The sequence below is a fragment of the Ambystoma mexicanum genome, chromosome 1q, assembly GCF_040938575.1.
Source record: "Ambystoma mexicanum isolate Mex_15411 chromosome 1q, UKY_AmexF1_1, whole genome shotgun sequence".
Lineage (NCBI taxonomy): Eukaryota > Metazoa > Chordata > Amphibia > Caudata > Ambystomatidae > Ambystoma > Ambystoma mexicanum.
In genome coordinates this window covers 218,720,456-218,744,548 of record NC_090922.1, presented here as the reverse complement: position 1 = coordinate 218,744,548, position 24,093 = coordinate 218,720,456, and the positions used below count along the sequence as shown (strand labels likewise).

General features: G+C 45.1%; 1 protein-coding gene across 1 annotated transcript in view; it reads left to right on the top strand.

Annotated features, from left to right (window-relative positions):
* Nucleotides 1-24,093, top strand: part of LOC138526778 (uncharacterized) — a 281,718-nt gene that overhangs the window by 19,219 nt on the left and 238,406 nt on the right. The gene's annotated exons all lie outside the window — the stretch shown is intronic.

The window sequence follows — 24,093 nt, the reverse complement described above, 5'->3', positions numbered from 1 at the left end:
ATACTTTACTATCTCTGTTCGTGTTCCCCCAAAAATGTAATTACCATATTACCTCATTTTATGAAAGCAAGTAAGAAATTCACTAACCTGCACCAAGTATACATATATACTTCCCTCTCTCTCTTTGAGAGTTGGCGGGTAGTGATGATGCTTCGCTACTTTATAGCTATGTCTGAATTTATAAAAACGAAGATGAAGAGTGCACCGAAGAAATCAGCATTCCAGCATTCACCGAGGCATCAAGAACCTCAGTTTCAAAAGCTCACTTTCTACATACACATACTGGTAACTAGTGATGCGCCAGATAGCCTTGCGGGAAGACTCCATGTTACATGCGTATATCTCTCACTTTGCCTCTACGAGATAGCGAGTAATAGAGCGTGGAACTGCCAAATCTATTTCGTAAAATCATAAAGTTCAGTCTAATCCTATCACTCACCACATAAATCAATCTGGCAGGCGCAGATAGCCAAAATGCCTCTCATGTGATAGTATCCAATCGCGTCATTACTCATATATAGCACACTTATTGAGACAAATGTTTCGTGCCAGGGCCTATGTCTGGAAACAAGCCTTGAATGCTAGTGTTTCCAAAACCACGCCTCGTTCTGATTACAAACAACGACGAAGATCATTTTAATGTGAAGGCAGATTGGCAAAAAAAGAAAGGAAAAAATACATTGCATGCGCATCATGCATGCACTTATTGGCCAGATAATTATGACAAAAAGCTGACAAACATGCACATTATAGCCCAGAAATTGTCACAGAACAGATAGTTCCATTCATTACTGTTCTCACTGTGTTGAGTATTTTTCGCACAAACTGACATCGGGTGTGAAGCAGTAAAAGCCTGGAAATTACCTCTAATTGGTCTGTAAATGAAAAGTGGACATACTCACACTTACATACTGTACTTACATACTTACATAGGTCTGTGACACTACAATGACGATGTTCATCAGAGAACCGCAAATCTATTCACTGATGCATAAATAGGCCATATTCATTGTTGGTATTCAGACCGTTCTTCACACATTCCAAATTAAAAATCCATTTCTGTTCGAGCATTCTCAGTATCAGATCTCGATCCCCATCTCTGGGAGCAGAGAATCTGCGAACACTGATCATGCCTTAGGAATAAGGTAGATGACAAACCATTGGTGGCTCATTATATTCAGCACAAGCACAAACCTACAGACATACTATGGTTTGTTATTCAAACTGTGGCAGAAGCAGCAAAGGACAGGGATTTTGATGGTGCATCTGGGCAGCAATGACTTGACAAGTTTGGGCAAGTGGAAGCAGCTGAAGTAGATGACGGCATCGCTGCAGAAGATAGCAGCTCGCCTGGGATGAACAGAAATTGTGTGGTCAGAGATAATACCCAAATTCAAGTGGAGCGGGGCAGAATCACACCATGCGATTAAAACGTCACGCACAAAATTAAGCAAGGTAGTGGCCAAGTTCTGCAAAGGAATGGGGCCACGCAAATACTCCATGGCCTGATAAACCTTTATGACCTGCGTATTACTGGAAGATGGAATACATCTGGTCAAGAAGGGCATGGACCTTTTCCTATGGAACATGTCCACTAAGTCGATGGAGATGTGAAGTCAAGAAGCCAAAGCAGGAGTGGGTGAGCCAAAGAAGGGTGAGGACCCCCTTTGGCATGGCAGTGTGCAAGCAATCATAATGGCTAGAAATGCAGAGAAGACAAGCTGTGAGAGAATTTAGGGATTTGCCCCCTCCGTTGTAAGAGCCCCTCTGTCGTAAGGGCCCCTCCGAGGCCAGTCAACGAGGGTGCTCAAATAAAATGAGAGAGCTGATCTTCCCCCGACATGAACAGCGCTCCTTCCAGCCCAGGACAGGACAATCCTCTGAGATATTCGGCTGGGGAGTTTTGGCCAAGAATGGACTGGTTTGAATTAGGAGTGAGAAGGACAAGAAGTATCATGGTCTGATGGTCATCCTGCTAATTGTTTTTTATTGAATGCTAACTTGAAGCTGTTATGCAAATCAGTATGTCTGTTTTAATTAATTGTATTTGCTGTGAAGATAGTGTTTGCAGTGTGAAAAATGGAATGTATTATTATTTAATTATTTGTTTTGGTTTCATATATAAAAACATTTAGACACGTTTTTAAAATAGGTGTTAAAACAAAATAAAATAATGTTGTATCTTCAAATAACAAATACAACTAAATCATTTCTGTCGAATAATAAATAAAATTGTCCATACAAATTCCAATCAAGTTCATATTCATATTCCATACTTATTCAGAGTTAATAGTATTATAAAAATACTGTTTAAAGAGAAGGAAAGAACAGTGGAAAAAAATGAGACGAGAGAAAAAAAAAGAAATAGAATAGTCTTAATAACCAAAATAAAGTTACTTTAAATTGTTAATTAAACATTTTGCATACTTCCTTTAAACATCTTACAACACTCAATATCAAAGAGAAATTTTTCTCATGAAGCATATTTAGCCATAGACATTCCAATTATGCAAATTGAGGATTACAGACATGTTTCCCAATATACAGAAATCTCTGTGACCTTAGTGCAGGACAATAGATCAAAAGATGTGTCAACGATTCGGTAATTTGATTGTTGTCACAGTACCTACAGTCACCCAACTCACATGATTTGTTTTTAAGTCTGATATTTAAAATTTAATTTGTTGGCAAAACATTAAAACAAAAGCGCATACAATTATTTCTAACCTTTTTCCCAGGAAATTGAATGAGGTAGGGTTCAAGTGTACCAATTTCCTTTTTATAGGAAATGATATGACAGTAAAGTTTCGAACACCAAGTTGCGTCTATCGTTTTAGAACAATCATAGAGCTGGTTTTTCCTCCATTCCTTGCCCATCTGCATAGCTAGTAATATTGCTTTATTTTTCAGGTATATCCTATACAATCCTCTGTTAGGGTGAGCCACAATTGGAAATCCCAAATAGACCATATGATTCCTAGCGTGAATCTTGATTTTATTAATTAACCAGGTAAATATGCATTTCTTTTGAATTCTACATACGTTTAATATAACAGTTTTATTAGGATTAATAACCAGATTATTTAATTCCATATATTACCTAAAACTATTCAATAGTCTCTGAAGACCAATGGGGATCACGTCCATTAATATAAAGTCGCCTGCATACGCGCCCCATGAAATTTGAATATTGCCAATTTTTGGTGGAACTAAAGCTGCTTTGGCAGTGGTTCAGATTCATTCGAAACCTTCCACCCATCACTTTTGCGGTCACAGTTTGTCTCACCATGTGTGAGAGGTTATGCCCAGACTTGCTCGCTGCGCCATAGGGAACCAAGCTGCACCTCACTGAGGAGGTCCAACAAGGCCGAAACACATGTCTGGGATTGCTTGTGTTTCTGTGCAGAGGGGACCTGGCCTAGCAGTTCGGTCTGGGCTGCTACCATTGGCCTATCTTCAGCAACATTCCTCCAATGTAATGGTTAAAGGCTGGCACGGTATAAATAACATTCTTTGTGTCTAGGGAGAAATTCTCAAAGTCATTCAAGATGTACATATTGAAATATGAGACTTTTTTGTCATTCCACTTTAGAGAGTTACCCTCATGATTTGTTCTAATCATGGAATTATAATGCAAGTTGTTATAATGACAATTGTCCCAAAAGAAGTCAGCAGTTAGTATTGCATGATCGCTAAATTCAGTACGTGCCACCTTGAAAGAACTCTTCATCTCAAAAAGGGTGTTAGCTACAAAGATATAGTCTATGCAAGAGGAAGATCTAACACCAACCCATGTATTCAAATTGTTCTCATCCTTCTCTTCAGTCAATAATAATGGCTGGAGGGCTCAAGCCTCCAGATTCGACCGCCACAGATGCCCTTGGATTAGTTTTCGATTTCCCACACAATTAAGTATCTCACTATCTTCCCCTCCCCACATACTAAGTTGGAGAGTATTTTCAGTTGTATCATTGGTGATTGAAGAGGGATTAGAACAGTCTGTGATGAAATCCCCCAAGGCAATCACCTGTCCCCCGCAACAGGTCAAACACCATTCCACGATTCTTTGATTGATCTTCACAAGGGTTGATAACAATCTGCCCTCTGGGCCCCAGTAGATATTAAATAGCAGGATATTGTTAAGATTAGGCAGGCCTTCAATTTTCACAGAGGCTACCAAGACACCTTTACAAAAAACGAAATAGTCAGTAATACTTAGTCCCTTACTCTGTTGTACTGCAATTAAGAGACCCCCGCAGGATGTCCCCTTGCACCCTGAAAGGCAGGTCTCACAACAATATCATAACCTTCAAATCGTGGAAGGCCGGTGATCCATTTTTCTGGGAGACAATCAAGGGAGTTACTTCGAAGAGTGTGGAAAAACCCTGGATAATCCAGGAAAGTTTGGTCAGATACTTCCTTACGCTAAAGCTTTGCTTTCATGTCATTCAGCTGTGCCAGAGATTCTCTTAGAGAAAGGGAAATCCACTTCCCATTAACTTCTCATTTTCACCATTAGATTTGTCTCTCCCTCTTCCGGATCTATTTGTCATGTCACGCGGGAGACTGGGGTCTGCCGCTCCCATTTCCTCCTGGTGAGTCTACCAGCGCGTTCGCGTCTGGGGACTCGCCGGGAGGGGAGCGACTGGTTACGGGGCCGGCGGCCTTCGGCGCATGCGCGGGAGACCTCTGTCTCGGTTCCGCGCATGCGCCGTGGACTGGGCTCGCCTCCTTGGAAGGGCTTGCCTTCCAGGCCTCGTTGTGGGTTCGCCGGCGCCCGGAAACGGAACGGCTTGCGTTCCAGGCCTCTCGGGCGCCGGCGGCCCATAAAAGAGGCCGCGAGTCGAAGCGGGTCGCGTCTCAACGCGGTTCGCTTCGCTCGCCTCGTTGTTCCTGCCGCCAGCACTTACCTGGGTCCTGTCCTGGGCCAGCCTGCCTCCAGCTCTTACCTGGGTCCTGTCCTGGGCCAGCCTGCCTCCAGCCCTTACCTGGGTCCTGTCCTGGGCCAGCCTGCCTCCAGCTCTTACCTGGGTCCTGTCCTGGGCCAGCCTACCACCAGCCCTTACCTGAGCCCTGTCCTGGGTCATCTACCACCAACTGTGTATCTGGGTCATACCCTTTGCTAGCCTGCACTCTCCTGTTCCATCCTGGGCACGTTTAGACAGTTCTTTATTTGGCCAGACAGCAAGCTCCATCTGACCTCCCTCTTTCCTGTCTTGCCTGACTCCGAACTTTATCCTGTGTACCATTGGAACCATCAGCACCAGCCAAGCTCCTTTTGCCTACAGCGAATACCCTTTCTGCCACACTGGTCTATCTACCAACTGTCGCAGCACAGAGGTTCTTGGAAGATTCATGGTCTCGACAACAAGCTCCACCTGGACTATGGTTCCATCCGTCTGTGCCTAAACAATCCTCTTGTCACGCTTATCTGGAGAGTGCCTTTCGTGACATTGGGAGTTGGTCCATCCTCCACCCAGTTCCTCTTTTGGGTGGTGGAGAGGCTGGTTCCTCGTGCCACTAGTTCATCAGTTCCCGGACTCCAGACTGGCGACCTCTGCGAGACCAACCACCAAGACTGCAGGTACGCGGTCCTCTCGGGCCAACCAGCTTGACAGATTGAGACGCCTGCCTTCTGATTCGGAGATGGATGATTCGCAAGACATGAGGAACGAGTTGCTAGCGCTCAGGGCCGAGATGACCGCCCTGCGTCAGGAGAATCAAACTTTACGTCAAATGATAACGCAAGGAGCACCCAGTACCTCTCAAGTAGAGGGATCATTGGCTCATACAACACCCATCAAATTCGATGGAGACCCTAGACGGGTGGCAGAGTTTTGTAACCACTGCCGGATACATTTTCTCTTCAGGTCTACCTACTTCAACAACGATAGGGCCAAGATTGGGTACATCTTGGGGAACCTAACTGGGAACGCATTAGCTTGGGCAACTCCGTTTGTGGTTACAAACAGTCCTATTTTGAATGACTTTGCTGCCTTTGAAAAGGCCTTCCTTGAGGTGTTCCAGACGCCGAACCTGGCCTCCGTTGCACAGAATCAATTGATGGACTACAAACAGGGAAGCACTGACATCATCACCTACATCAGCCGCTTCCGACTTTTGGCTACCGACTCCCAGTGGCCCGAAATTACACAGAAGACACTGTTTCGTCGAGGCCTGAGAGAGGAGTACAAGGATGAGTTACTCCACATCCCTGAACCAGAGAGCCTTCAACTCTTGGTTGATCAGGTACTCCGTATTGACCAAAGGTTAGCCGAACGAAAGGCTGAGAGACGTCGGCTTGACAGAAGCAGTCCCAGGACGACCAGCTCACCCGCAGGTTCGTTCGGGTCGACCGAATCCGGACCTGAGCCCATGCAAGTAGGAGCCATGAGAGGACCTTTGACGGAAGAAGAGAAGAAACGAAGGAGGTCTTTGCGTTTGTGTCTTTACTGTGGAGCAGCTGGACATTATTTGGGTACGTGCCCTTTGCGTCCGCAGAAGAAGAAGTCGGGAAACTAAGAGACCTGTCGTATACTGGAAGGGCAACGACAGGTCTTATCCCTTCCTCAGACCCTTCTGTTATATGTTCTATTCGTCTGCCCATGCAACCAGCAGTGCTACAGACCCTGAAGGTCCAAATTAAGTTACCAGACAAGAACCTGGCAGTATTCGGTCTATTGGACAGTGGGGCTTCTGGCAATTACATTGACGAAACGTTCGTCTCCAGACATAAGATACCACTCATTTCCAGACACACACCTCTGTCTGTGGAGCTTATTGATGGTACTCCCTTGTCTTCTGGACCCGTTAGTCAGTTCACAGTTGGACTGGCTCTTCTGATTGCTGACCATTACGAAGAACTTGCCTTGGATGTTATTAAGTCACCGACCTACAAAGTGGTCTTGGGATTACCTTGGTTGCAATACCACAATCCTTTGATAGACTGGAGAACCCAGACCTTGACCTTTTCATCCGCAGTGTGTGCTCAAGAATGCAAGCTACCGGTTCCCACCATGGCCGTTTCGACCTCTCTAGAAACAGACTGCAGTGGGGTCCATCTATGTTCCACGTCTCTGGTCCCACAGGAATATTCTGAATTTAAACAGGTATTCTCTGAACCTGGCGACATACCCCTTCCTCCACACCGTTCCTTTGATTGCTCCATAGAACTGCTGCCGAACCACGTCATTCCCCATGGGAAAATATATGCCCTAACACGTGACGAGAAGCAAGTTCTTCAGGAGTATTTTTCAGAGAGTCTAAGAAAGGGGTACATTGTGCCGTCAAAATCACCCGCAGGATTTCCCCTGTTTTTTGTAAAGAAGAAAGAAGGTACATTGAGACCCTGTGTCGACTACCGGCAGTTGAACGACATAACAGCCAAAGACCGGTATCCTTTAACTTTAATTCGCAGTATCCTTGAAACCCTGCACACTGCGCGAATCTTCTCCAAATTGGACCTACGCGGAGCTTATCATTTGGTGCGCATCAGGAGTGGGGACGAGTGGAATACGGCTTTCAAGACACCTTTTGGGCATTTTGAGTACAGGGTTATGCCTTTCGGCTTATGTAATGCCCCCGCTGTTTTTCAACGATTTATGGACTACATCTTTGGTGATCTGCTAGGATTATCCGTCTGGGTTTACCTGGACGACATACTGATTTTTTCTAAATCCTTAGACGTGCATGTGGAACACGTTCGTGAGGTCCTTCGTCGGCTGTCCATCAATAACCTATTTGCCAAAGCAGAGAAATGTAGCTTTCACCAACCCAGCATTGAGTTTTTGGGATTTGTTATCAATCAGGAAGGTATTGGGATGGATCCCAAGAAGGTGCGAGCCATACAAGAATGGAAACATCCACACGATATCAAGGCTCTCCAACGCTTTTTGGGATTCGCAAACTTTTACAGGCGCTTTATTCCACAGTTCTCGCAGATCTCGGCGCCTCTCACCAGGCTAACCAGCAGCAAGATCTCTTTCGAATGGGATTCCGTGGCTTCTCAGGCTTTCGACGTCTTGAAGTCGGCTTTTATGGCTGCCCCGATCCTGCGCCATCCCCAGGAAGAGTTGCCCTACATAGTGGAGGCCGACGCTTCCAGCTTCGCGGTAGGAGCAGTCCTTCTTCAGAAAGATCCAACCACGTTAGTAGAACATCCAGTGGCCTATTATTCTCGCAAGCTGAGTCCCAGCGAAAGAAACTACGCGGTGATTGAAAAGGAACTGTTGGCCATCAAGACCGCATTCGAGGAATGGAGACATTTTCTCCTCGGAGCTCGCTTTTCTGTGGAGGTGCGGACAGATCATCGCAATCTGCAATATCTTCGCTCTTTGCAATGTCGGACTCCTCGTCAAGCCAGGTGGGCCTTCTTCTTCTCTCCGTTTGAGTTCCATGTTACTTATATCCCGGGAACCTCCAATTTGAAGGCGGATGCTCTTTCCAGGTCCCTGGAAAACGTGGAAGAGACGTCTTGTCCAGATCTGCCACTGATTTCTCCTCGCCATTTTTTGCTGGCCTTGTCCTCTCACCTTAAGTCCATCGCGGAAGCCACTCGGTCGGATCCAGAAAGAACGACCCTTCTTAGTCGGCAATTGGTTTCAGAACGAGATGGACTGTTGTTTTTTCAGAAAAGACTCTACATACCTAGAGGGGCTGTTAGAAGGGGCATTCTACATGGATTCCATGATTCACCCATAGGAGGACATCGCGGGATCAGAGCCACTCGAGAGTTGATATCCCGACAGTTCTGGTGGCCTGGTTGGGCGACCGAGGTCCAGAAGTACATCGAAAGTTGTCCAATTTGTGCCCAGTGCAAGGTTCCTAGAAGACGACCATTGGGATTGCTAGTGCCTACTGAAATAGCACCCTATCCGTGGCATACTATCGCTACCGATTTCATTGTGGATTTGCCTCCATCAGAAGGGTACACCTGTATAATGGTGGTTGTGGACAGCTTCACCAAACTGGCCCATTTCATCCCATTCCAGAAAATCCCTACAGCTACTCAAATGGCTTCAGCATTTCTGCACGAAATTTACCGGTTGCACGGCCTACCGGAGAAGATCATATCGGATCGGGGAACCCAGTTCCTTTCATCATTTTGGAGCAAGGTGTGTGGTCATCTGGGAATACATAGGGCTCTAAGCTCAGGCTATCACCCACAGACCAATGGGCTAACCGAAAGGACCAATCAGACTTTGGAAGAGTACCTCCGCTGTTTTGCCAATGCCACACAGTCTAATTGGAAAGATGGGTTAGATCTGGCAGAAGTGTCCTACAACAACACCGTTCATGCTTCCATTGGAGTCAGCCCATTCTTCTGTTCTACTGGTCTACATCCTCGATTGATGCCTTTTCAACCAGTTCCATCTAGTACTGTTCCCTCTGCTGATGGCCTGGTCTTACACATCCAGAAACAACAAGAACTAGCACGCAAGATCTTGAGTGAAGCCAAGGATCGGATGAAGAGACAGGCAGACAGGAAGAGGAGTGCAGAACCGAATTTCCGGGAGGGTGACAAGGTGTGGTTATCCTCAAAGAACTTGCCCCTTCACAACCTGCCCGTCAAACTGGTCCCTCGATATTTGGGGCCATTTGTTATCACCAAGCGGCTGTCCTCTGTAGCCTTCCGTCTTCGACTACCCCCTTCTTGGCGTGTATATCCCGTTTTCCATGTGTCCCTGTTGAAACCCTATGTGGTCGATAATTACGGCCGCACCTCTCCTCGCCCGGCCTCTGTTCTGGTGCAGGGCGTCCCGGAGTTTGAGGTACACGAGATCTGTGATGCCCGTTACCGCAGAGGGGTACTCCACTATTTGGTTGATTGGAAGGGGTACCCAGCCTGTGATCGTACATGGGAACCGCGCCAGCACGTGCATGCACCCCGGCTGATACGTGAGTTCTATGTACGATTTCCCTGGAAACCTGGGGCCCCGGGTCTTCCTGGGAGGGGGCATAGTGTCATGTCACGCGGGAGACTGGGGTCTGCCGCTCCCATTTCCTCCTGGTGAGTCTACCCGCGCGTTCGCGTCTGGGGACTCGCCGGGAGGGGAGCGACTGGTTACGGGGCCGGCGGCCTTCGGCGCATGCGCGGGAGACCTCTGTCTCGGTTCCGCGCATGCGCCGTGGACTGGGCTCGCCTCCTTGGAAGGGCTTGCCTTCCAGGCCTCGTTGTGGGTTCGCCGGCGCCCGGAAACGGAACGGCTTGCGTTCCAGGCCTCTCGGGCGCCGGCGGCCCATAAAAGAGGCCGCGAGTCGAAGCAGGTCGCGTCTCAACGCGGTTCGCTTCGCTCGCCTCGTTGTTCCTGCCGCCAGCACTTACCTGGGTCCTGTCCTGGGCCAGCCTGCCTCCAGCTCTTACCTGGGTCCTGTCCTGGGCCAGCCTGCCTCCAGCTCTTACCTGGGTCCTGTCCTGGGCCAGCCTGCCTCCAGCCCTTACCTGGGTCCTGTCCTGGGCCAGCCTGCCTCCAGCTCTTACCTGGGTCCTGTCCTGGGCCAGCCTGCCTCCAGCTCTTACCTGGGTCCTGTCCTGGGCCAGCCTGCCACCAGCACTTACCTGGGTCCTGTCCTGGGCCAGTCTGCCACCAGCCTTTACCTGGGTCCTGTCCTGGGCCAGCCTACCACCAGCCCTTACCTGAGCCCTGTCCTGGGTCATCTACCACCAACTGTGTATCTGGGTCATACCCTATGCTAGCCTGCACTCTCCTGTTCCATCCTGGGCACGTTTAGACAGTTCTTTATTTGGCCAGACAGCAAGCTCCATCTGACCTCCCTCTTTCCTGTCTTGCCTGACTCCGAACTTTATCCTGTGTACCATTGGAACCATCAGCACCAGCCAAGCTCCTTTTGCCTACTGCGAATACCCTTTCTGCCACACTGGTCTATCTACCAACTGTCGCAGCACAGAGGTTCTTGGAAGATTCATGGTCTCGACAACAAGCTCCACCTGGACTATGGTTCCATCCGTCTGTGCCTAAACAATCCTCTTGTCACGCTTATCTGGAGAGTGCCTTTCGTGACATTGGGAGTTGGTCCATCCTCCACCCAGTTCCTCTTTTGGGTGGTGGAGAGGCTGGTTCCTCGTGCCACTAGTTCATCAGTTCCCGGACTCCAGACTGGCGACCTCTGCGAGACCAACCACCAAGACTGCAGGTACGCGGTCCTCTCGGGCCAACCAGCTTGACACTATTATTCAATGCAGTTTCATTAAAAGGAATAATTTTACCCATTTCATTCTTTACATCCTCATGTTTGATTTTCATCTCAGAGGGCCTTAGGTTGTAGCCCAGTTTTAGAAGATTTTTGGTTTCATTTAGAAGAATTTCATAGACCATTCAAGAGAGGATTACTAATTTGACGTAATCATATTGCCTCAAATGTTTGAAGTCCACCAGTTTGATATCTTTAGATGTCAATAGCCTCAATGATGGAATTTCATTAAACAGTGCCAATATTCTTCTTCTATTTAGATAGTTTGGACCTCCGGTATCAAACATATAGTTCAAAGTTACACTTGGATATTCCTGCAATGCTGATTCCTTAAAGAGGGATTCACTCTAATTTTCTGCCAAAGGGATGTTTAAATACTCCTTCAGAGGTTGCCTACCCGACAGAGGTCGACCATCCTCCTTCTGTTCGGAGTCTACAGTCTGTCTTACTTCCCTACCATTCATGTTAGTACTACTTAGGTTAGCTGCCCTGCCCATTTTGGAGGGCTGTTCTAAGCTTGCCACACCAGCCATGGGATCACCAGCCATAATATTATCTCCCCAAGCTACTGATTGTGAGTGGGGCAGCTCAATCGCTGGAATGTGGTCTAATTTATCTGAATGATCACCGGCGAATCTGGCGTCTTTTCCTTCTCGTATCATCTGCTTGATCATATCTCTAACAATAGATTCAGATGGGAGTTTATCTTTGCAATGAGAGCCAGAGACCTCATTAATAGTACTTTTAAATGTTTTTGTCAGGTGAGGACAAAGGCAGTGAAGATGGCAAGGGAAATCTGCACAACATCACACAGTGAATAGCTTTGAGTCAAACAATATGCCCACAGGAACCAAGATTCATGTATACTAAAACCCGGGTGCAAATAGAGTGTGACAACAATACAAATATATAAAAAAGGGATAGGGGGTAAGCACTTAGAAGCTCCTTATGACTGCAAGGAAAGTCGGCCAGCTCCTTACCCACAATTGCTGTTACAGGTACTGACTGTGCTAAGCCCACGTAGAGGGCAAGCAACAACAGGATCTGTGAGCTAACACTCTTGATGGTATTGAATAAGGGAACTTAAAAACAGTACTCATGAGGACGAGAAATATCTCTTGAATATCAGCAAGCCCACGAACCCTGTTGATCAAACAGGGACCCAGAAAGGCTATAACAGCAATGGGAGGATAACTAAATACATTAGACTCAAGACAAGGGGCAAGTAGGAATAGCGATTACAGAATAGTGATGAAAACATAGGCATTCACAACAGCACACCTCACCTAATAATCAATGGGAAATAAATGCAGAAGTGCAAGGGAAAACATGGAATGGATTCCAAGAGAAAGTAAAGGAACAGGAGCAGGGAAAACGAAATTACAAAGGCAAACTTCCCTCACCCATCCAAGGAAAAAGGGAGGAAGCTAAATCTAAAGAGGGAAGACTAAAGCATCAAGGTTTACAGCAGCAAAGGACAAAGCCAAAGAAATATAGAACACAGACAAACTGGGCTGCATCAAAATGGAAAGCACTGAGAAATGCTGCCTGCAAACAGAGGAAGACAGAAAGGGAATCTAGGAAGCAGAAATCAATTAAGCACATCCATTCCAAATCCAGGGATAAGGAACAAGGAATAGAAACTTGGAACTAGGCACAAAGCTAAGAACCAGGAACAAGGTACCAGGTCACAAACAGGAACACTCCATCAATGACCAGCACTGGACTGAAGCAAACTGAGGCTATTAAAGCTGCTTAATGAGCACACGCCTCAGGTGTGCTGCTTGCTGTACCTGCAGCCACAGGTGTTGCCTATACTCCACCCAGCCTTGTCATGCAAGGGTGGAGATGAAGCTGTGGCCCAGGCATTCTGGGAAGCATAGTCATTTGATTAAAGCAGCATACTGGCTGCCAAAAACCTGGAATGGATCCAGAAGGGAAGTAGCTTGGAAAATAAGGATTTAGCGCTCCCAATTCATCACAGCACTGTAGCATAAGGATCAGAAGGAAAGTCCAGTAGGGAATAAACCCCAAATCATGCCCCCAAGTGGTGGGAACGGGAGTGAAGGGAGCGAATCGTGACAGTTTTACCCCTCCATCTAGGCTTGATATTGGATCTGAATGGATCGTGTGCATATTCAAAGCCTCCCCCATAACAACTCCCTCACTCTGGGTATCTCCCAGGGTTTCAGTCATGGGTAAAGACTGTGGTCATGAGGGAGCTTTTTGATTCAAGATTTTAAAGTTACCTTTCGCTGAGTCAGAGAATTGTGTATTTGTAGATGTAGGTCTTTTCTTATTTTTCAACGCCTCATCAAGTCTCCATGTTGCAGACACATAAGGACCAACCTGCCTTATTTATTTATTTATTTGTCTTTGGTTTGAAAACAAACCTTTACAAAATTGAAAAGAAATTTCAAGGATAGAAAACATATCTTCCAAATCATACAAACCAATTATTACATACATATTAAAACAAAAGGAAGGAACCTTATTACAAATTCACATAGACGACAATATATTCTTCCTCACTCCTTAGATCAGTTATCATTCAAAATCAATTTATTTATATCTAACACAGGCTAAAGAGTTTCACGACCCTCAGCCCTGATCCCCACTGGCAAGCCCATAGGCCAGGTGAAATCAGAGCTTGGATCGCTAATAAGGCCTGGCATCCACTCCTCAGGACCTCTTGGGGCCAGGCTCATAAGTAAGGAAAGACATCTGCTTGAGGAAGTACTTTATTTAGGCTTTCATCCAACACGGAGGCATCCACATAGCTTGATTCCTAGAACCAAGCTATGCGGTCTAGTGTTTTGGGTATGGTGGCCTAGGGACTACTTTACCTGGACTACTTTACAGTGGCTATTTAAACCACACCCGAACAAGACAACACGCTTCACGTTACTTTGCTTCTATCAATGTGACGCTCACTGTGTCCAGCTTTCTCACAAGCCTGGTGAATTCCGGACCTGCTTAAAACCCAAGAACATCGTTAGCAGCAGAATCTTACCTGCATTCATCATCCTTCACTGCTCGCAGCTCTGGGGCAGCTCTGTTGGAGGAGTTCACCACCCGGATCGAAGGACCTGAGAAAAGGAGAAAGACATCATTAAAGGAGGTAGTGGAGACATTACAACCACAAAGCGTTTAAAGACTTACCTAGTTGGTTGCTTTTCGGCCGGCATAGCTCCGGAACTCCATCTGCGCTGGGAACTCACTGCGACCTACGAAAAAGAGAAAAGCACAGGCCAGTGAGGACAAGACATCGCTGCACTACGCAAAGCACCTCCTTACCGCATCATAGCGCTATAGCGTGCCATCATCTACCGGTGAGAACCAGCCTACCCAGTTCTCCAAGCGGACACTCCGCGCTCCTAGGGAGATAAAAAAGAGACATTTAGAACAGACAAAAGGCATGCAAGAATAACAACGCCGTCAATCGCAATAAGAATTACCTGAAAGACACTACAAGGGCCGCAGTCAGTGAAGTAACTAGACCGCCCGCACCCACAAAAGACAACGCGCCCCCCTGTCCAGAGAGCAGGACGGAGAGCCCACCGATTCCGAAAACCAGGTGAGAAGAGAACCTGGAGGTGCTGGAAACACAAGGGAGGTGGGGGAAAACGTACCTTGGTCGCCCAGTCCTAATATAGTCTTCATTTCCTGGCGGAATCCCATCGACACCGAGAACCACACCAGGGAATCATTGAGAAGGGCACCAACGACCAACTGGCTGGGAGGCGTCCCTGTGGATACCAGGTGAGCGTAACAGAATGCAAAGCCTCACATAAAGTATTGCACACGTTTGTCAAAAACTGTACTACAGCTATCTTTAAAGATGTCGTCCTGCCATGCATCTTTTCCCACCACAACATGTCAGAGAAAACCCTCTCATTATTATTAACACATTTGGAAAAATACTTAATCCGTTCTGCCATTAGAGACTTACAATCTAACAGAAGATGGCGTAATGTTTCCATTTCCTTTTGGTGATGACAAAACCTACATGGATAATGCATGTTGTGCGGAACTGTATGATTTTTTACAGACCTTATTTCAAGGATTTCTCCCATAAGGCATATATTAAAGCGGAATCTCATAATACTGTTGTGCCTGTTTTTACTAGACATTTTATTAAGTATGGTTCCGTTAGCCAACTGCTTTCTGGTGTGTGACTAGCTGACAGTAATGCTTAGTATTAGCCACCTTGTCTATAGTAGCCGACCAATCCGCACATTGTAGTAATTTTTTCACGCAGAGAGGATTGTCGATCAGAGTCTCCATTTCGAGACCCAAATTCTCCAAAGTTTCTTTACTCGGGATCTCCAATTTTAGAAGTTGGTCAATTCTATAGAGATTATCCCCAGAGTCATTGACTAGTCGCCTATAAAGAGACAGCTTACGCCACAGGACCCAGTAGTTCCAGGTGAGCAATTCCAGCTCATAATTGGAACTGATTTAGGTAGCCAATACACAGCTGCTTTCAGTATTTTAGATTCTATTTACGAGATTTCAGAAATTACGATATCAGGAAAAATTTCTAATCCATGCACCATTTTTGGGGTCACCTTCGACTTAAAGTACCGCAGTAATGGATTTATTTAAAATTTCCCAAATTTATTATCCATTTTTTTCATTTGAGCTAATAGTGGCGTGCATTTTTGCTGAAGGTATTCCCGGTACATATACTGTTTGTTCTGATTAAAAATCGGAAAACCCAAGTATATCATTGCTGGCTTAACCTGTAACTTTTCGTTGTTCAGAAACCATGCTTTCTCCTTTCCTTTTTTGTGTTTGAGAAAGTCATAATAACTGTTTTGCTTGTGTTGATGCTAAGTTGATTTGCGACCGTATATGTATAAAAGGCCGTTATGTGCTGTAGACTCTTTGCGGACTGGTCTATTAAAAGAAAATCATCCGCATATGCGATCCATGCTACTGTGGAACCTTCAATTTTGGGGGGAATAAAGGCATTCTCCTCTAGGCAGTTCCAAACATCAGATACATACAAATTAAAAAGTGTTGGAGCAAATAGGCACCCTTGTCTTAATCTGTTCGAGATGTTAATATGGGAAGACAAAAGGCCATCCATGTTTAGCCTAATCTGGATCTGAGAGTGCAAGTGAAGGTGGACAAATATAGATAGGAGATTCTCAGGCATACCAAATAATGTCAGTTTGCCCCAGAGTATGTCAATGTCCACAGGTCAAAAGCCATATGCAAGTCCATAGCAGCTAGATAAATAGCAGTGGAGTCGCCTTCTGAGCACTATTTTGTAAAATGGTCAGAAGAAGACCCCCAACTTCCATCCCAGTGGATTTCCTAAATCCATATTGTTGTGGTCTCAGAATGGATTTGTGTTCCATTCATTCATTTATTTTCATCAATACTAGTCCCGTAAATATCTTAGAGTCCGCGTCTAATATAGCAATTGGGTGGTAGTTTTTGGGGGACTTCCTATCTCCTTTTTTATAGATGGATATGATATAAGATAGATGCCAGGATGTAGGGATAGTTTTCGATCTAATATGTCTTTGAACAGAAAGTAAAGAATTTTTGCCCACAACCCCGGATTTCCTTTAAATGTCGCATTAGAGAGACCGCTAGGTCTTGCTACTCTCGAGGTGCTAGCCTGTCTTATTTGGGACTCTGTTTCAGTTACACTAAATTTTAGTAACCAAGGTAGTGACAGAGTCTTTTTCCAGTTTTTAGGATTGATAGCATGTTTGTATATTAGGCCGAAGTGACCATTCCAGACCTGTTCACTAATTGGGTTAGTTTGAACTCTATTTTGAGGGGTTTCTAACTTATTCAGTAGTAGCAAGAATTGTCTACTAGAGCCATCCTTAAGAGCTGATAGCATTGTTCCGTTATCCTCCTGGTAAAGGATATGTTTATAACTGATCAACCCGTTTTTATGTTTCTGTTTTACCTTCTTTATGTTATTTTTGAGATCAGTAAGGCTAAGTTTGGATCTCTTAAGAGACCTAATTGTTTTTTGAAGGATGGCTTTCTTTCTCTTCACCAGATCATCCTACAGGTGTTTATGATTAGCCGCCATATAAGGCCGTCTAGATTAATTTTTTTGGAGTGTTTCTAGAGCAGACCCAATGTGACTTGCAAAGTTGTTATGGTTGTAGAGAAGCATCTTTTTCTCCACTGTGGTTTCTTCCATTTCTTTCAGAAAAAGTCTTTTGACTTTCGAAATATTCCCATCATGCCACTTAAGTCTTGATCTGGATGAGTTTACAGCAAGATTACCAACACACCTAGATAGTAGTTGCTTTTGGCAGCCCAAATTCCATATTACCATCAGCATACTGTGATCACTAAATTGTGTCTTAAGTATCCTAAATGTAGGCGCTGCCTCTAGCAATAGCTGTGAAACAAATACATAGTATATAATAGATGTGTGGATGCCATTCAACCAAGTTGGTGTCAGGCTTTTTTTCGTCCTCATTTACCCTGACCGAGGATAATCCCCAGTCAGAGAAAAAGCTAAGCCATAACTTTCCTTGTTCCACTTTTCTAGTGTCTTTAATTAAACCATTGGGTAGTGTGCAATGATAGAAATCTGGGACTTGCATAAGGTCTGAATCTTGAATAAGGTCAGCATGTAGGTCATCCACTACAACAATTTGTAATCCAGAATGGTTAGACATTTCAGTAGAAACAAAGTCGTTCAGTAATTGTAGAGCATCTTCAAGATTACGGTTTGGAGACCAGTATATATTGATTAACAACATTGGAACTTTTCCTATTTGTGTAGTAACTTCAAGATGTACTGAGAGAAACCCGGGGGCCACCAACTTAGACTTACGAACTTTGAGAAACCTTTTTGTAAACGACCCTGTAGACCCTGTATGGCATGTTCCTGAAAGCATTCATAACCATCCAGTGTACATGGGCTGGTCATCCAGGTTTTATGCAGACATAGCAGAGAGTGTTGCATTAACTCTACACAAATTACTGATTGTGAAGACGGTGAGACAAGCTGGAGGTGGTTAGCTTTGACCCTAGAGTTCCAGGAGATGATCGAAAAACCACTAAGTTTAAAGAGAGGCCTTCATCTCCTTTAACTGAATAATTGAGTCTCTTAGGATCAAAGCTAACCACCTCCAGCTTGTCTCACCGTCTGCACAATCTACATTCTTAATCTGTCCTGGATAGCCCTGCCCCGTTTTTAAAATCATTTTTAGTCTTATCCTGTGAGCTCCTATCTAAAGGCATAGTGCCCATGAAAAAAGACAGCATATCCTAACCCAGCCTGTTGAATTCTTCTGGAGCTGCTAGAAAAGCCTCATACAAAGCCCTTGTATGGAACACCAGGCAGACACAGTCCAGGCGTTCAGGATTAATCAAATCCACCAATTTAATATCTGCTGATGAAACAATTCTCAAGGATTGGATTTCATTACGTAAAGCCAACACTCGACCTCTTGTTAATGATTCAGCGCCATCATGATCAAATAAGTAGTATAACAATACACTCGGCTAGTCTGGGAGGGCAGGCTTTCTCCACTGGATTTGATCTAAATTACAGTTAAGCAAAGTATTTGGTGGGTTACGCTTGGGGACAGCCTCATGTTCAGTTCGATTCAGATGTACGTCCGTGTTGTAAAGACTGATGGGGCCCTGGAGTCCTGGGGGTCTGTCCTATATGCTACTGAGTTTAGTACAGTTTGTGGTGCTGGGGGAGGCAAGTCCTTCACTATTGATTCTACAGTCACACCTTGTGTTATTGAATTAAGTCCCTGGTTCCCCTTTTCAGGGGCGTTTGCTGCCTTAACATGTTCCGCAAACATCGATTTCAACACCATTCTAACATCAGATTCAGTGTCTAGTTCCATGGGCTCATTTATCGCCCTCGAGACTCCCATTCCATTCATCACCAAATCATTAATCACTGACACAAGTGGATTGATTTTCAAATATTCTTCCCTCCCCGAACCAGTGATGTGGGGGACTAAAATGGCAGTACTTGCTCCATCCTGTTGCTTGAGAATAGTGCCAACACCCTCTATAGGTGTAAGTAGAGGGCAATTCGAAGTTCCATTACCCATACGGGGGCTTTTACTATTTCCAGTTATAGTTTCAGATGTATGCAAGGCTAGGGGAGAAGCACATGCTTTTACTAATGGCAATCTTTGTTTAGGAGTATCCAATAAGGGCATGATATCTTCCTTTGCTGTGTTCAGCATACCGGTGGTGAGGGTGTAATCACTAAGTTGATCTTTCACTGTCGAGGGCCCTCTTGCTTTTTTAATAAAAAAGTTAAGGAGGTTATTTTGAGAACTTACTGAGATCTGCTCAAGCGGTAATAACACTTCGATTTTAGCACTGAGGTAAGGGTGTCGCTGGCCGGGACCCTCCCATCCCTTTTACATAGGATATTGATATTTCCCATAACTATCCTTTTGCTCACTTCCACAGGCGGCAGTTCTGCCAGCTTGGGAGAATTGTCTATTACTTCCAGGGCTTTTTTGCTGGCTTCATTTAGTTGGGTTAGATCTAAGACACCTTCCTTCTGGGAGGTGTTCAGTTAAGGATTTTTCTGTAAAATGCGATTGGTTATCCTGATTTGTTTACTTTATCCAGTTTTTTTTCCTTCCTGATTGGGCAAGGGCTCTTTCACAGATCTGCTTTTTAATGCCCTAAAGTACAGTCTTTTATCTTTCCGTGACATAAAGTATCTAGGTATGACATCTTGTGTCGAATCCTGGTTATCTATTTGTTTTTCGGCATCTTTGGCCGCTTCTCTATCTTCCTCATCCATAATATCAGTAAGTAGGGCTGGGCTGTCAGACTTTTCATCCGCTACTATCCCCGGTAATAAAGGGGTTTCCGGTGAGTGACTTGACTTGGTTGCGGTTTGTAGCAACTTGTGTAAAGATTCTAGCTGAGTCATTTGAGCGGAGTTCTGGCTGACCAATGTTGCCAATCGATCTAATTCTGCTTGTTTCCCCTACCTGATTTACAGGAACAGATTGAACTGCCTGAGCATCATTTCTGTCGTTGGGTTCCAAAGATAGTATTGTTTGGGTGGAATTCTCCTTCCTATCTTGGTTAAGGGTTTAGGTACACTTGGATAACATTAAGGGAGTGCCCTCCTTGGGGGTAGGGACAGCCTTAATAATTCTTAGAAGTTCCTGAATAGAAGTAAGACCCTCCTGCGCACTCGCGAAGGACTGCAAAGGGCTGTTTGCTGGTTCCCCGTTCTGCCGCCCGCTCTGCCGCTCATTTGACTTTGCTGGACATTGGCCATTAGCCATTTTCTCACCTACTGCTGTGTGTTTGCACGCCGACTTCACTCTGGAGGAAGTCTTTCCGCGCAACACCGCTTTTGCCTGTCTTCCGCGGCTTCAGGTGCTTTAATTGTTACCTCGGAAATTGTGCCTGGAGAATTGTGTATTTAGGGGCTGGTGTTCTTTAGGACACTTACCAGTTATTAATATACTTTATATTTTATATTATAGGTGACTGGTGACACGTTTCCTTTCGTCTGAATTGGAAACGCCTCTTTTTTGTGCCTATTTCTACACGGACCCTCAGCGCACACGCGCTGCGCACTCGCGAAGGACTGCAAAGGGCTGTTTGCTGGTTCCCCGTTCTGCCGCCCGCTCTGCCGCTCATTTGACTTTGCTGGACATTGGCCATTAGCCATTTTCTCACCTACTGCTGTGTGTTTGCACGCCGACTTCACTCTGGAGGAAGTCTTTCCGCGCAACACCGCTTTTGCCTGTCTTCCGCGGCTTCAGGTGCTTTAATTGTTACCTCGGAAATTGTGCCTGGAGAATTGTGTATTTTGGGGCTGGTGTTCTTTAGGACACTTACCAGTTATTAATATACTTTATATTTTATATTATAGGTGACTGGTGACACGTTTCCTTTCGTCTGAATTGGAAACGCCTCTTTTTTGTGCCTATTTCTACACGGACCCTCAGCGCACACGCGCTGCGCACTCGCGAAGGACTGCAAAGGGCTGTTTGCTGGTTCCCCGTTCTGCCGCCCGCTCTGCCGCTCATTTGACTTTGCTGGACATTGGCCATTAGCCATTTTCTCACCTACTGCTGTGTGTTTGCACGCCGACTTCACTCTGGAGGAAGTCTTTCCGCGCAACACCGCTTTTGCCTGTCTTCCGCGGCTTCAGGTGCTTTAATTGTTACCTCGGAAATTGTGCCTGGAGAATTGTGTATTTTGGGGCTGGTGTTCTTTAGGACACTTACCAGTTATTAATATACTTTATATTTTATATTATAGGTGACTGGTGACACGTTTCCTTTCGTCTGAATTGGAAACGCCTCTTTTTTGTGCCTATTTCTACACGGACCCTCAGCGCACACGCGCTGCGCACTCGCGAAGGACTGCAAAGGGCTGTTTGCTGTTCGTGGAGCGGGGTGCGGTGGGGGTCGTGTTTTGGTGTGTGTATGGCATACTTCTTGGATACAGGATTTTCAGTGTAGTACTGCAAGTGTGTTGAAGCAGTTTATTTAATTGTTTTGCTGTATTAGTTCGAGTTAGGCAATGAGTGACGTGAAGGGCACATTGTCGACTTTAAGAAGTGGTAAATGTTTGAGAAGCACTACAAAGTCTTTTGTAAACATGGAGCATCCACTGACTTTAAAAGAAAATCACTTGCCTACATGTGTTGATATAACCTGCACTGATGATGTTTCAAACGTGTTATTGCAAGGCTCAGGGCCTCCTATTAATGGCACTTTATTGTATGAGTCCGCAGCGCCCTCTAATGCATTTCCCCTTTTTACATTGAAATCTGCCAACGAGGACAATGTATCGGTGGTAGCTTTTGCAGATGAGACGGGGAAATCTTATCCACCGATTTCTGACATATCAATGTTAGCATCTGGGATAATCGATGCTTTAGAAAGACGCATTAGTTTATCTTTGGGACCATCAACCCCAGTGGCAGTGTCGTGTGGCCTGCGTGATCAAGTACATTTTCATCCGTTACCCTCATATAATATGGATGTGTCTCTTAGTAGCAGGGAAGTGCCCAAGGTTTTCGCTAATATGTGTGGTAATCTTCCGGGTGGTTTGCGTTCACCTGGGGTATCCAATTCTGAAGAAGCCTTTAGGGTGACACTTCCCGCTACACAGCTCCCTCAGGCTTCTCCTTTGGAGCATGCCTTTCCCCACACCTCAAGCTCTCCTATTCTCAATATGGGAAATTCGGTGTCTCAATCAGAACAGGAATTACAATCTTTTCCTGTTCTGACACGAATTCTCAATCTGCTTGATAAAGGCCACGAACTTACTCATGTACTTCTAAAAGATTTGAAAGATTCTGTTGTGGCAAATTCACTGCATCTGGCCAAGATTGAGGGTTTTATGTTGGCTCAAGAATCCTGTCATAATTTCCATGTAAGATGTCCAGAGCGTATGGTGGAACTTGTAAGGAGGAATGTGTTCTCTTCTCCTGCTCCGCAGGTTCTTACCTCTCAAAGCACTCAAACAATTAATGCCTCGCTCCTATTACATGGTATGCCTACTTCATTTGCATCTGCGGTAGCCCAAGCGGCGGTTGAGGGTCAGCCTAGTGTGACTTCTCCGCCTATAGAACTTGCAGATCTCGCTAAATTACATCATGAAAGAATATTGCAAATTGAAAATATTATGTATAATTCTAAGCTTTTTAAGTTAGATATGTGTGAGCCTTGCATCAGTTCACCTACATGTATGGCAGACCAGATTACGCCTGACAGTCCGTCGGCTCTTACGAATATCATCGAATCTACCGAGTTGCAGGTAGTAGCCGAAGAAAATGAATTGAATAATCACACATATCATGCGTCCCGTAAAATGAAGAAGGCATTCCAGAGAGCAGTAAAACGCAAAAACAAAGCAAATAAAAACAAGAAAGGTGCCTCTAACATCTCCACCACAGAACATGTTACACAGAATGATGCTTCTAAGGAGGTAGTGACTCTGGGCTCTCCGACTATTTTACATATTGGAGAAGCAGATCTTCAAATTAATGCAAGTCAATTAACTGACGAGAGTCAATTTGCATTACAAATTAAAGATCCTAAAAAAATTCCTAAGAGTAAATCTAAGTGTACTAACAGTGCAAATAAGGTCTTGTCTCTGCTGCAGAAGGTAGACGGCAGACATATTCCTGTATGCAACCTCAGTACTGTTGTAGAACCTACATCTGTTGCTATCAGCCAAACAAACTTGAATAAGTTTTTTCCTATGATTGAGAATAAAAAATCTGTTTGTCACACAGTGTTAACTGGGAAGATGCCTGCATCAAGTGTTGATGATGCATCTACCATATCTTTGGGGCAGGCAATGTTTTCTAAGCCTGCTCCTTGTAGTCTTCAGCCTCCTTCTCAGCCTTCGTTCGAGACTTGTTACGAAGCTTGTGTTGTGAGGCCAGATGCTCTTGAACACTTGCCGATAGTACCGAAATTGGAGCATGTAGCAGTACCTGTTGATAACATGGCTAAGATGGTATTGCCGACATTGGGCTTGGCACCTATATCTGCTGCCCTGGTTGAACAGCAAGGAGGGCCTCCTCTATCCATATATTCTGCTATAACTGGGCAGTCTGCAATTCTAAGCTCTATACCTGACAAGAGCCTACACGAATTTAATGATATCTCTGAAGAAAATCAGATACTTATTGGATGGATTAGTAACCCTAAGATTAATGGCACGACCCCTATCAATCGTGGTTTTTTGATGAATGCCCTATACAAAATTCCCTCCTTACGTAATCTGGTCTCACATGATGTAGATTGGATTAAATTACCCTTGGAGAATAACAATCGGATGTTGTGCAAAGTAGTCTCTCCGATTATTGCGAGACTGATTTGGGAACATAAATCCGATTTATTATTTTTGGGACTTGAACTG